This window comes from Octopus bimaculoides, chromosome 14, assembly GCF_046866305.1.
Source record: "Octopus bimaculoides isolate indiv1 chromosome 14, ASM4686630v1, whole genome shotgun sequence".
Lineage (NCBI taxonomy): Eukaryota > Metazoa > Mollusca > Cephalopoda > Octopoda > Octopodidae > Octopus > Octopus bimaculoides.
In genome coordinates, this window is record NC_142941.1 from 17,668,657 (window position 1) to 17,681,440 (window position 12,784).

A 12,784-nucleotide genomic window follows, 5' to 3' on the forward strand; every position below is an offset into this window, starting at 1 on the left:
GGGTTAAAGCATGTTTCGATAATTCATTTTTCTATTTTGCATTCTTTCTTTTCAAAGAATGAATTCTCGTATCTATTGCAAAAGTAATAACAAAAGAATTGCAAAGTCTGAAAGTTTTCAGATTCATCATCCGCCCCCGTTTAGTCTTATCCACACAGCCTTAGAAAATTCTGAATTTTTGGTACAAAACCAGCAGTTTTGAAAGGAGTGGTAAGTCGATTGCATTGACCTCAGTGCCCAACTCAGAAAGGATGAAAGGCAACGTCTCGACCTTTGCAGAATTTGAATTGAGAACGTGAAGCCAAAAGAAACGCTATTATCTAACAATAGCGTTATGACATCAAAGCGTTCGTTTTTTTGCTTTCCGAACTTTGAGCTAATTTTAAAGGCACGCAAACTTTCGATACTCGCTGTAAGTTTTTTTTTCTAATTTTGTTTTCGCCATTTGCCTAAGTAAATCTAGATTTTAATACAGTTTTTAATTAAAAGCAAAAGTAGTAGAAAATATCTCCATGTGAAGTACTGTTTCGAATGTTGTACCTTCTCTGGTTCGGTCTGTGTCTTGTCTCCTATTATAATTCCATTCACATATAGGATGCTTTGTAGAATATAAATCAACTTCAGAATTTGACTAGTTTTGTTTTATTGACACTTGTAAAGTCGACCTCGATGAGATTTGAACACTTACATCATAAATAGGTAGTAACTTAATGCTGCACGTCATTTTGTCAGACGCTCTGATTATTATTGCAAACTTCCGTATGACATTTCCAAGTTCCAGTCTTGTTCACACGGAGTAAATAGGTACAACTAGGGTACTGGGATTGATTCAGTTGACTTTACACAATCTTTCCGGCTCATGAAAACGAAATAGGATATCTTATGGTTTAGAAAGACATCATTTATTGATTGGGGACACAGACGCATGTCTTCAGATTTCTAGAGACGACAGTCTTAACGTTTATTCATGGGCATTGTAAATCAAATGAAATGGCGGCGAAAGTAGAGAATACGTACATCCGGTGTTTATGGGTTAGAGTTTTTGTAACGTTGAAAACGGGTAGTGTACGTATTCTTTACCTCCACCGAAATGGCTTCGAGAATGAAGATCGCGCGCACGCTTGGTTGTCTGTTATGGTTGGTCAGAGAGTGACCATTCGTTTCTCACCTATAAAGCGTGTCAGACTGAAATGGCCTGGGACACACATACACACATTTTATTAATATTTAGCTGAAGCAACAGAGTAACTCAAGGACCGAGAGCTTCGTGCGTTGGCACTTATCAAGAGTTTAATAAGCGCCAACGCACTAAACTCTCGGCCTTTGTTGCTTCTGCTAAATATTCATAAAAAATATACACATACTCATATTTTGAGTTCTATTTTTCCTGTTTGCATCACCATACATATATATATATATATATATATATATATATATATATATATATATATATATAACGCTTCGTTATTTACCTCGATCGGGTGATCTACTGGCGCAAATCAGTCAACGTGTTGACTGAATTGTATACAAAACTATAGTTTTATTAAGTTCATTCAGAGTTGCATCTCCAAGCTACATCTCCTTTTGGCTGCTGCTTGTTTGTGATTTCTTGTTGCACTGTTTGTTGTATCTGTTGAAATTCGAACTGCTGTTAACCTGTAAACTGTCATTTTCGTCCTACGGGGCAAAAAATTGTGAAATAATTTAATATTGTTGGGAATAACTGCTATTGGGCTTTTTGTGATTTGAACTCTTACCTTTGTCGGGTAAAAAATATTTTTTATATTCCTTTTTAAGGAATTTATTTTTCTGAAAAGTTGCATTATGGAATTCAACGTAATGTCCAAGGAGGGTTTCCCAGAAATGGAAGGAGTAACAAACGGAGAAGTTGATAATGTAAAACAAGTGTTTGGGGAAAAACCCAGTTTTTCGGCAGCCGTATGCGGTAATATGGTAACGCTAGAGGTGACGATGGCTGAATTGTTTAAGTACAGATATCTCGTAAAAAAAGAATGGAACTGATACGAAATTACTTCCTCCCCAGGAAATTGTACAAAATGTAGCTGCGAGAACAGTGGTTTATAATATATGTACAACCTAAAAGAATTGTAACTTGTAAAAGTGAAATAATTGAAAGGTACCTGGCACCTATATGGAAGAAAATTGTGTACGTTAGACGTGGTAGAAGGAATGCCACAGTAGAAGCACAGTTTGCTAATGAGAACACGGCTAAGGAGTTATCAACAAGAACTTGAAAAAATGAGGAAATAATTCTATTACCAACGTATTTGGATAGAAGAAAGGCAAAAAAAAAAACGTAGAAGAAATACCAGCAGGATAAGACGTAATGTGGATAGCAGCAGCCATAACTTATGATGTGGAGGCATAAATGGCTATTTTACAAGTGAAAAAGAAAGAGGCTGAAAACTGCAAGGGGCAGACCCTCGAGGTTGTGGTTCAAGCCACCCCTGAAGTATTAGAAGGCCTGTCCGATAGGGTATTCATAGGGGAGGGGCTGAGTGTGAGAGTTGCAGTAGAGGGGCGTTTAAGTGCAGCGAAAAGGGCCACGTCCACTCTGAATGCAAGCCTAAAGACAAAAGAGTGAGGACTCTCCCCCAGGAAGAACCACTAGAGACAGGAGAAAGAGAAACAAGAACTAAAAGGACAAGAAGGGACACAAGGAAAGAACACAAGATACAACTCAAAACATAGAGGAAGAAATGGAATTTACAGTGGTTAAATCCGAAAAGAGGAAAAAAGCCCAAACCCCGGACTCCCCTCCCCGTACAAAGAAAACAAATAAGTCAATTACAGACACACACGGAAAAACTAACCTCACCATCCTGTTCGTAAAACCCATAATCCATTACAAAACTCCACCCCATGTCTTTCTTGGATTCCTTCTTTGACCGTTTCCATTTACTTTAAGCCATGGCACATCTTATTACAGTTTTCCTCTTCCATTTGCATCACATCTCCATACAAATACAGTCTTTGGTTCTCTTGCAGTATGTGACCTACATGCTATTGTGATCTACAGCAACTTAAATCTAGACTAGTTTGTGATCTATATTTGAAATTTTGTTATAAATTTGCAATCTTAAAAATGTGTGATCTTTTACTAAGTAAAAAAAACAGTTCCAAAATTTCACATAAAGTCAGTTTACAATTGATTTTCCTATTCAAATCATTGTAATGGAAAAACATTTCCATGGTGCACAGACCTAAATGTTTGGCATCCTTTCTTTGTTCAGTGAAAATCAGGATGGGCTTCACCTCTTATTTCTCTTCGTTTTTCTGCCATTTCTCCTCCACATTTGCTGCATGGATCAATGTCTCCATGTTCATAGCATCGTAGGAATTCTATTGCAGCTTCTTCATCTCGAATAACTTGTGTATAAAATTCTTTTGCTCTCATCATGACTTCTTTCAATGGGCTCAGGACTAAAAGTGTTTAAATCCTAAAAGTTTTTTTGGTTTATATACCAAACCAAATGGAAGTCAAATAAATAGATGAATTTTGAATGTAGATCAAAACATCAGTGTAGATTACAAGCTATACCATTTGAACTAATGTAGATCACAAGCTATACCAGAAATATGTATGTAGATCACATACTACGCCAGCACCCAGTCTTCTCTTTTGCACATTACTCCTAATTCTTCATATACTTATCCATAATGTGAAGGTTACACCAACAGCACTCTCAAACCACAACATTGTTGAACTATGTATGGTCCTGTGCAAACTGTTGGTGTCTACCCTATCAGGAGGACTCAAGCCTTATCCAACCTGAATTTCCATAAGGTGAAATGGGAATCGGTCCACAAAGTGATCCACAAAGGAAACTGGTCCAACATTCTGCGTATGCAAGACATTGATCTGAAACTCAGCCAGTTTATGCAAGCTATATGCACTAAATATGTCCCAGAAAGAAAGGCCAGCACACTGCACGTGTCCAAGGGGAGAAGGGAAGACAAGATTCCCAGGGACAGAAAAATCCTCATGGGACATCTCAAAGCAGCTGAATAGACAACTGACAGATAGAGAAATGTCTGTCTTAACACAGACGCTCCTAGAAATTGAAAGCAAGATCAAACTCTCTCATGAAAGGGAAAGAACAGAGAGAGAGAGAGAGAGAGAGAGAGAGAGAGAGAGAAAGAGGGGCTGTGGAAAGCATAAAAACAAATTCCAAAGCTTTCTCTAAATTCGCAAAGGAAACAGCTACAATACAATATAAAATAGGACCATCGTTCCAAGGAAATGACTCGCAGCAGACCCAGGAAGAATAAGTGAGATACTCAGTGACCAATTTAAAAGTGTCTTCCCTTCCCCCCTTGGACACATGCAGATAAAAAATCCAGCTGAATTCTTTGATATTGCAACTCTGAAAAAGGAGGTGCCAGCCATCGATTACATCAACATTGAGGGAACAGATGTAACAGCGGCCATAGATGAAATGAGCTCATGCTCCGCCACTGATCCTGATGGCTTCCCAGCTATTCTCCTAAAGTCATGTAAGCAGGCTTTATTGAAACCACTTCAGATACTTTTCCAAAGTTTCCTTGCAAGTGGTATACTTCCTAAAAACCTGAAAGAAGGTATTATATGCCCTATCCACAATGGTGGAAGCAGAGCAGATACCAAAAACTACAGGTCAATCTCTCTGACTTCGTACATCAGTAAAGTCATGGAGCGAATCATCAGAACGAAGTTGATAATGTTCCTAGAAGAAAATGACCTACTGAACAATACCCAGCATGGCTTCCGCCCAGGAAGAAGCTGCCTCACACAGCCCCTTCAGCACAAGGTTGAGACCTTGGCATTGCTGGTAAACTGGGAGAGTGGCTGCATGACTTCCTTAAAAACAGAAGTCAGGTAGTTGCAGCCAATGGCGCCCTTTCTGAGGAAACTGAAATCGTAAGTGGTGTCCCCCAGTGAACTGTTCTGAGGCCATTACTGTTCATAATAGCCCTCTTAGACATGCCCACAATCACTCAAACAGCCACTGTCACTAGCTATGCCAATGACACAAAATTACCACTGGCAGTAAAAAACCAAGAGGATGCTACAAGCTTACAGCGGGACCTGAACTCAGTGTACAAGTGGGCCGAAATAAATAACATGCAGTTTAATGCTGGAAAATTTCAAGTACTGCAATATAAACTCAGTATAAATGCAGTACAATGTACATTTACAGGACCCGAAGGCACTACAATCCCAGAGTCACAGGCAGTGAAAGACTTGGGGATCAGCATGTGCAATGACGCATTATTTCATATGCACATAAGCAAGATGGCAGCAAAGTGCAGACAACTGGCAGGATGGATACTGAGGTCCTTCAAGACAAGAGACCAAGAAATTATGTTGACCCTGTGGAGAACCTTTGTTCTCAGCCACCTGGACTACTGTTCCCAGTTATGGTCACCACATAGCACCAAACTAACAGCGGAGCTTGAAGCAGTCCAATGCCACTACTCAGGGGAGAAAAACTAGAAGTAGTTGATAGCTTCCGCTACCTAGGTGACCAAGTTTGGAGTGGGAGAGAGTGCGCTGAAAGGGTAGCTGCTAAAATAAGAATAGCTTGGGCAAAGTTTAGAGAGCTCTTACCTCTGCTGGTGACAAAGGGCCTCTCACACAGAGTAAAAGGCTGACTGTATGACGCATGTGTACGAACAGCCATGCTACATGGCAGTGAAACATGGGCCATGACTGCTGAAGACATGCGTAAGCTCGCAAGAAACGAAGCCAGTATGCTCCGATGGATGTGTAATGTCAGTGTGCATACTCGACAGAGTGTAAGTACCTTGAGAGAAAAGTTAGTCCTAAGAAGCATCAGTTGTGGTGTGCAAGAGAGACGATTGCGCTGGTATGGACATGTGGCAAGAATGGATGAGGATAGCTGTGTGAAAAAGTGCCACACCTTAGCAGTTGAGGGAACTTGTGGAAGAGGTAGACCCAGAAAGACCTGGGATGAGGTGGTGAAGCACGACCTCCGAACTTTAGGCCTCACTGAGGCAATGACTAGTGACCGGTACCTTAGGAAATATGCAGTACGTGAGAAGACACTGCAAGCCAAGTGAGACCATAATCTGTGGCCTCTGCCAGAAGTGTAGCCAGCTCACTTATTCGTATCTTTACTTCGTTAGACACTAAACTCTGCTTGCAAAGACCTGTTGGGGCAAGTGAAATTGAAATCGTAATTGAACCGTATTCGATGACTGGCACCTGTGCCAGTGGAGTACTAACAGCACTGTCTGAGTGTGTTCATTGCCAGAGCAGCTGTCTGACTTCCTTGCTAGGGGCTCGTAAATAGCACCATTCGAGCGTGATCATTACCAGCGTCGCCTTCTGGCACTTGTGCCTGTGGCACGTTAGAAAATCATTCGAGCAAGGTCATTGCCAGTGCCGCTGGACTGGCTCCCGTGCTGGTGGCATGTAAAAAACACCATTTTGAGCTTGGCCGTTGCCAGTACTCTGCGACTGGTCCTCGTGCCGGTGGCATGTAAAAACACCTACTACAGTCTCGGAGTGGTTGGCATTAGGAAGGGCATCCAGCTGTAGAAACTCTGCCAGATCAGATTGGAGCCTTGTGCAGCCTACTGGCTTGCCAGTCCTCAGTCAAATCATCCAACCCATGCTAGCATGGAAAGCAGACGTTAAACGACGACGATGATGATGACAACGATGATGATATATATATAATATTGATATACACACACACGTACACACATATATATACAACCAGTACCTTCATAAAACATTGTTGTTTATCTTTTGTTTCAGTCATTGGACTGAAACTTAAAGCAAATCATCCCCAGTACACACACACACACACATGCAACAGGCTTCTATACAGTTTTTATTTACCAAATTGACTCATGAGGAATTGGTCAGCTCAGGGCTAAAGTAGAAGTTACTTGAGCAAGAGAATAAGTACCAGGCTTTAAAAAAATTAGCACTGGGGTCAATTCATTTGACTAAAAGCCCTTCAAGGTGGTGCCCCAATATTGCTACAATCTAATGCATGAAACAAGGAGCGAAAGATGAAAATCATGTGATAGGTTGTGACCTTGCTTGCTCTCTTTGCTAATAACTTTCCATGTTTGAATTGGATTAAAAAATATTGTGTAAGTATTTTTGGGACACCTCCTGATTTTAGCACATCGAGTCATGACTTAGTTTGCTTAATATGTAGTGCCTGCCTTGCAAACAATATAGCACAACACATATGATGCACAATAATTACCCAATAAAATAAAATAACAAGACATACACTCTTAAGTAAATCAATATCCAATGCAATATAAAACCAACAACTCACACAATTCAGATTCTACACAATTGACAGCCAGTCATACAACGCAACCCACACAGCTCTACACAATACAATCACAGTCCAACACTAAAGCACATACCACTAGCAGTCATACAACAACACATAAAACACAAAGAACCATCGAACCTGACAAAATAACATATCTAGTTTTGCACATAGCCTGCACTAAAATAACACCAGGAACAATAAAATAAAGCTTAACAAATAGACAAAAACTAATGCAGCATAATAAACACAGTCCTACAGTCCTAACATTCCCCAAAAGGCAAATGCTGTGCACAACCCCTCAGATATATGGAGGTGCACCAAGTAGTGCAGTTAGAAAGTCTGATAAAACTGTTGGAACTAGATAACATAACAGATGAATATGGTGATGGTGGTAGTGATGATGGAGGGCATGTTGGTAGTGATGGTGGTGACAGTGGTGGTGGAAGTGGTTGTACTGTTGGAAACAGAAAACATTGATAATAGGTTATGATGATAAATGATGGTGGTAGTGGTGGTGGTGATAGTTGACTCTTGTACAATTCAAACTGAGAACAAATCTGAATATGTCTTGAAGTTTTATCCAATGCCATCTTTCTTCTATGGTGCCAGATGATATCTGTAAGGGATAAGGTTTATAGTTGGTTGGGCCATAATACCTATTCCATTACTTTCAGTTTTATTTGATCTCAGAAAATTATGAGACTTTGTTATACATTCAACATGCATTTCACCGAGGTTGCCACCATCCATTTTAATTACACCAACATTGTCAATGATGTTATTCAAGCCCTTAGGTTTATTCTGACCAAGGCAGACTTATAATCAAAGGCTTTCCAACCATGACCTTCTTGTCTATTCTTTGTCTTTTCATCATCAAAAGTCTGTTTTCTATGCTAGCATGGGTAAGACTGTTTGACTGGAGCTGATAATCTGGAGGGGTGGACTGGGCTCCAGTCTGTTTGGGCTTGGTTTCTATGGATGGATGCCTTTCCTAATGTCAACCACTCCACAGAGTGTACTGGATGCCTTTTATGTCTCACTGATACTGGCCACAACTATGATTTCGCTTAGCTTGACATGTCTTCTCAAGCACAGCAAATTGCCAAAGGTCTTGGTCACTTGTCATCACTTCCCTGTGACTCAACATCTGAAGATCAAACTTCACCACCTTCTCCCACGTCTTCCTGGGTCTACCTCTTCCACAGGTTCCCTCTATAGTTAGAAATTGGAACTTCTTTATGCAGCTGTCCTCATCCATATGCATCACATGAACATACCAGTTCAGTCTTCTCTCTTGCATATTACAGAGAAGACTGTGCTGGTATAATCATATGGCAAAAAGCTGTGATTTGAGAGATTTTGGCCTTTATTTCAAGCCGGTTGAACTCATTGGCTTTCTTGGTAAAGGAAGGGGGCAGTGGTGGCGGTGGTTGCAGTGGCACGACATGGTGAAAATAATGATGATGATGATGAATTTTTTAATAGGCATGAAGTTTCCTTTATATCCTTATAATAAACAAAGTTTGTTTACCACTGAAAACACTAAATAAAATTAATAATATTTCAGGTTTATCATCTCATTTAAATTGATTCGACCATTTCACAGATAACTGCGCACTTATTTTCCGAAAATGTAATTGGGGTGGCCAAGTTAGCGGTGTGTTTGCTCCTATTTCTAGCAATCCATGTACTATCTATTTCACTATAATGCTTTTTACAGAGCGAAAAATACTCCCCCTCCAACTTTCTTTTAGTTTATACATTACATTTATTCCTTTGAACTCACTGCTGGACCTCTGCTTTTTCTCTATATATATTTGTCCCTCTGTATGTCTCTATCTCTCTCGCTATCTCTTTGGTTGTATATGTGTGTGTGTGTGTGTGTGTGTGTGTGTGTGTGTGTGTGTGTGTCTCTCTCTCTCTCTCTCTCTCTCTCTCTCTCTGGTTGTATATATATATATCTCTCTCTCTCTCTGGTTATATATATATGTCTCTCTCTCTTTCTCTGGTTGTATATATGTCTCTCTCTCTCTCTCTCTCTCTCTCTCTCTCTCTCTCTCTCTGGTTGTATATATGTCTCTCTCTCTCTCACTACCACTACTTCTGTTTCTCTTAAGAGAAAATATACGTGAGACAGATAGAAAGGGGATTAGGGAGAAAAAACAAGTGAGACAGAGGGGGGAAGAGACAGAAAATATAGAATAGAGCACCGTACAAACTGGGCTGAAGTCTGGGAGGCCTGCTAGTACATATATATATATATATATATATTTGGAATTTACAAAAAAATAAAACAAAAGACGAAGACGGAAGTGTAAACAACAAACAGATGTATTAGTTTAATGCTCGGGAAGTGAGAAAGTCTTTTACATTTCGGTCCTACACTCTTCAACAGAAAGAAAGGAACACAGAAATAAGCAGAGGGAGAAAATAAATATATATAATATATATACACATCACTTCTTGAATTATCTGCATCGCTCTTGTATCAGAATGCATTGTGCTCATTGAAGTAGCTTTCAATGATGGTCTTTGAAAATGTCTTAAACTGTAATTGGACTTGTGTATCCTGCTTGGATGGTTGGTGAGTTTGAAGGCAGTGTATATATATGTTTATTGTGTTATTGTTTTATATTATTGGCTTTTCTTTTTAATATTTGAATTTATAGCATGTTGCATGCTTTATTGATGATTGTACCATTATATATGTCCTGGATGCAAGGCACTTTATTTCATATTACTCCCGTACATACAGCTTAAAATTATTATACACAATTGCTGGAGTTAACTTTACAATGGACTGGCATCCTATTCATAGCAGAGTCTTATTTCATTTGCTTTACACTTCAGAAAATGGGATAAGTTCTGGCCTAATGAGTCGGGTTAAGCACCTACATAAAAATGTTAAAATTTGTTTCAAGACAATGAATGACATCAGTGATTATGAAGCTTTTAGTTACATAAAAGTGATTTTTAGACCATTAATGCTGTATTGCAGGTTGGTTATAATTCTATGTTTATGTGTACATATTGATTATTTTTCTTGATATGCATTTTATGTGTCAAGTGGCTGTGTTTAGATTTGTTATCTAAATTCATAGAAGGTCTTCAGAGGTGGGAAGATTTTTGAGATGTGTGGTTTTCAGTAAGTGAGGTTTTGATGTTTGTGTTTTCAGCTTAGATATCTCAAAGTACATTTTGGTGCTGTTATCTTTCGAAATGTTATGTTTATTACTTTGACTACAATCTCAGCTTTCAAGATTTAACCATCCAGTGTGTTTGGTGTATTTATTTTCTTGATACAGGTCTCTGTGATAAATCTTTATTGTCCCACGACCTTCTAACTGTAACTGCTTCCTTTTTTTGCATATTATCCAGTGAATTATGTACTATATTCATCCATTCTTAAGATGTCAGAGTCAAATTTGAGAGAACACATAGAGGTTTTCTCGTAGGCTCAAGTTTTCCCCATATGCAATTTATTGTGTAGACAAGCAGTTTTTCCAGTCCAGAATAGAAGAACATGGAAACTGAATATAGTAAGATATATTGCTTAATATATATTTTATGTATACAACTGTGAACTTGCTTACAAAATATAGAATCATGTGCAGCCATTTTCAGAATGCGACTTCATTTCTGTTGGCTAATTCTCATTTCTGTTGGCTAATACGATTCTTTTTTCTCATACAAGTAATCAGTAAGTATGTAGCTCCTAATAGCAAAACCATAAGAATTTCAAATAATCTAGTGAGATGAAAAGCAAAGTCATAACTGTGTGTAAGATCTGTGAGTTTATCTACAATAGTTGCCATTGGTATTGCACATATACCATTTACAGTGTAAGTATAACCAATCGCTAGTGGGTAAGCTTCAATACCAACAACTTTTTTTGAAGACCAAGAGAAGTAATGTGGAGAACAAGTCACTAGACAATCCATTCAAGACTATCAGGAAAACTAACAGTGAACAAGTATTGTACAAAGCAGCAAAAATGAAGACCATTCCACTAGTACTACAAACAATGTAAAATATGAGAATGTAGTACATAATTCACTGATTAATATGCTAAAGGAGGAAGCGGTTACAGTTAGAAAGTCGTGGGACAGTAAAGATTTATCACAGAGACCTATATCAAGGAGATAAATATATCAAACACACTGGATGGTTAAATCTTGAAAGCTGGGGTTGTAGTCAAAGTAATAAACATAACATTTCGAAAGATAACAGCACCAAAATGTACTTAGAGATATCTAAGCTGGAAACACAAACATCAAAACCTCACTTAACAAAAACCACACATCTCAAAAATTCTTTTCTGCCTTATATATATATATATATATATATATATATATATATATATATATATATATATATATATATATTGAAAAAAAAAGTCGTCAGAATTTTGGAATAACTTCTTTCATTTATTTTATACATATATCAGCGCTTTCGTTCGTATTTCGAACTTGTCAAATATAAGTTATTCAAAAATTCTGACGACTTTTTTTTCAATATTTACTTCTGTACATCACACCTAACACACACACACACACACACACACACACACACACACACACACACATATATATGTATATGTAGTGAAACTACCTCCCGCCATTAGATACAAACTACTATCGCCATTACATACAATCTTCTCATTTAAATATAAATAAATGCGAGCGTAGTAGAGAACCCATTCCTTGTCATCACGTGACTGATCATTATTCGAATCGGCAACTTCTTCGAACCTTTCCCGCCAGAACGCAAACTGACCAATCGCAGCCCCTAATAAGGTCACGTGATTGGTCAGTTTGCGTTCTGGCGGGAACGGTTTGAAGAAGTTGCCGATTCGAATAATGATCAGTCACGTGATGACAAGGAATGGGTTCTCTACTACGCTCGCATTTATTTATATTTAAATGAGAAGATTGTATGTAATGGCGATAGTAGTTTGTATCTAATGGCGGGAGGTAGTTTCACTACATATATACATATATATAAGGCAGAAAAGAAACGTTGTGATTCTCTGACTTTCTCCTTAGTCTGTTAGCTGTTTGATCCTTTTGGTAAAGCAGTGTTGAAAGCTTCATCACCATCATCATTATTGGTATTAGCATCTTATTTTTCTTTCCCCTTTTTTTTAGTCTTAATTCTTCTCCTTGTCTTTCTTCTTCATTAGCTGTTATTTTCTGTTTTGTTTTCATTTTCTTTTGTTCTTCAGATTTCTTCTACTCTTCTTCATTTCTTCTTTTATCTGTTTTCTGTCTTTCTCTTCATCTCTTCTTCATCATTTATTCATTTTTTTTCAATTTCCTTCTTCCTTTTCCTATTCATATACACTATAAGCACCCACTACACTCTCAGAGTGGTTGGCATTAGGAAGGGTATCCAGCTGTAGAAACTCTGCCAGATCAGATTGGAGCCTGGTGCAGCCTTCTGGCTTGCCAGTCCTC

At 38.4% G+C, this 12,784-nt stretch overlaps 1 protein-coding gene across 1 annotated transcript in view; it reads left to right on the forward strand.

The window, feature by feature from the left end:
• The first annotated feature begins 301 nt into the window (after positions 1-301).
• Positions 302-12,784, forward strand: part of LOC106878020 (coiled-coil domain-containing protein 186) — a 173,635-nt gene continuing 161,152 nt past the window's right edge. The window contains exon 1 of the mRNA XM_089362448.1: positions 302-412. The gene's annotated coding sequence lies outside the window, so the exon portion shown is untranslated. The remainder of the gene's footprint in view (positions 413-12,784) is intronic.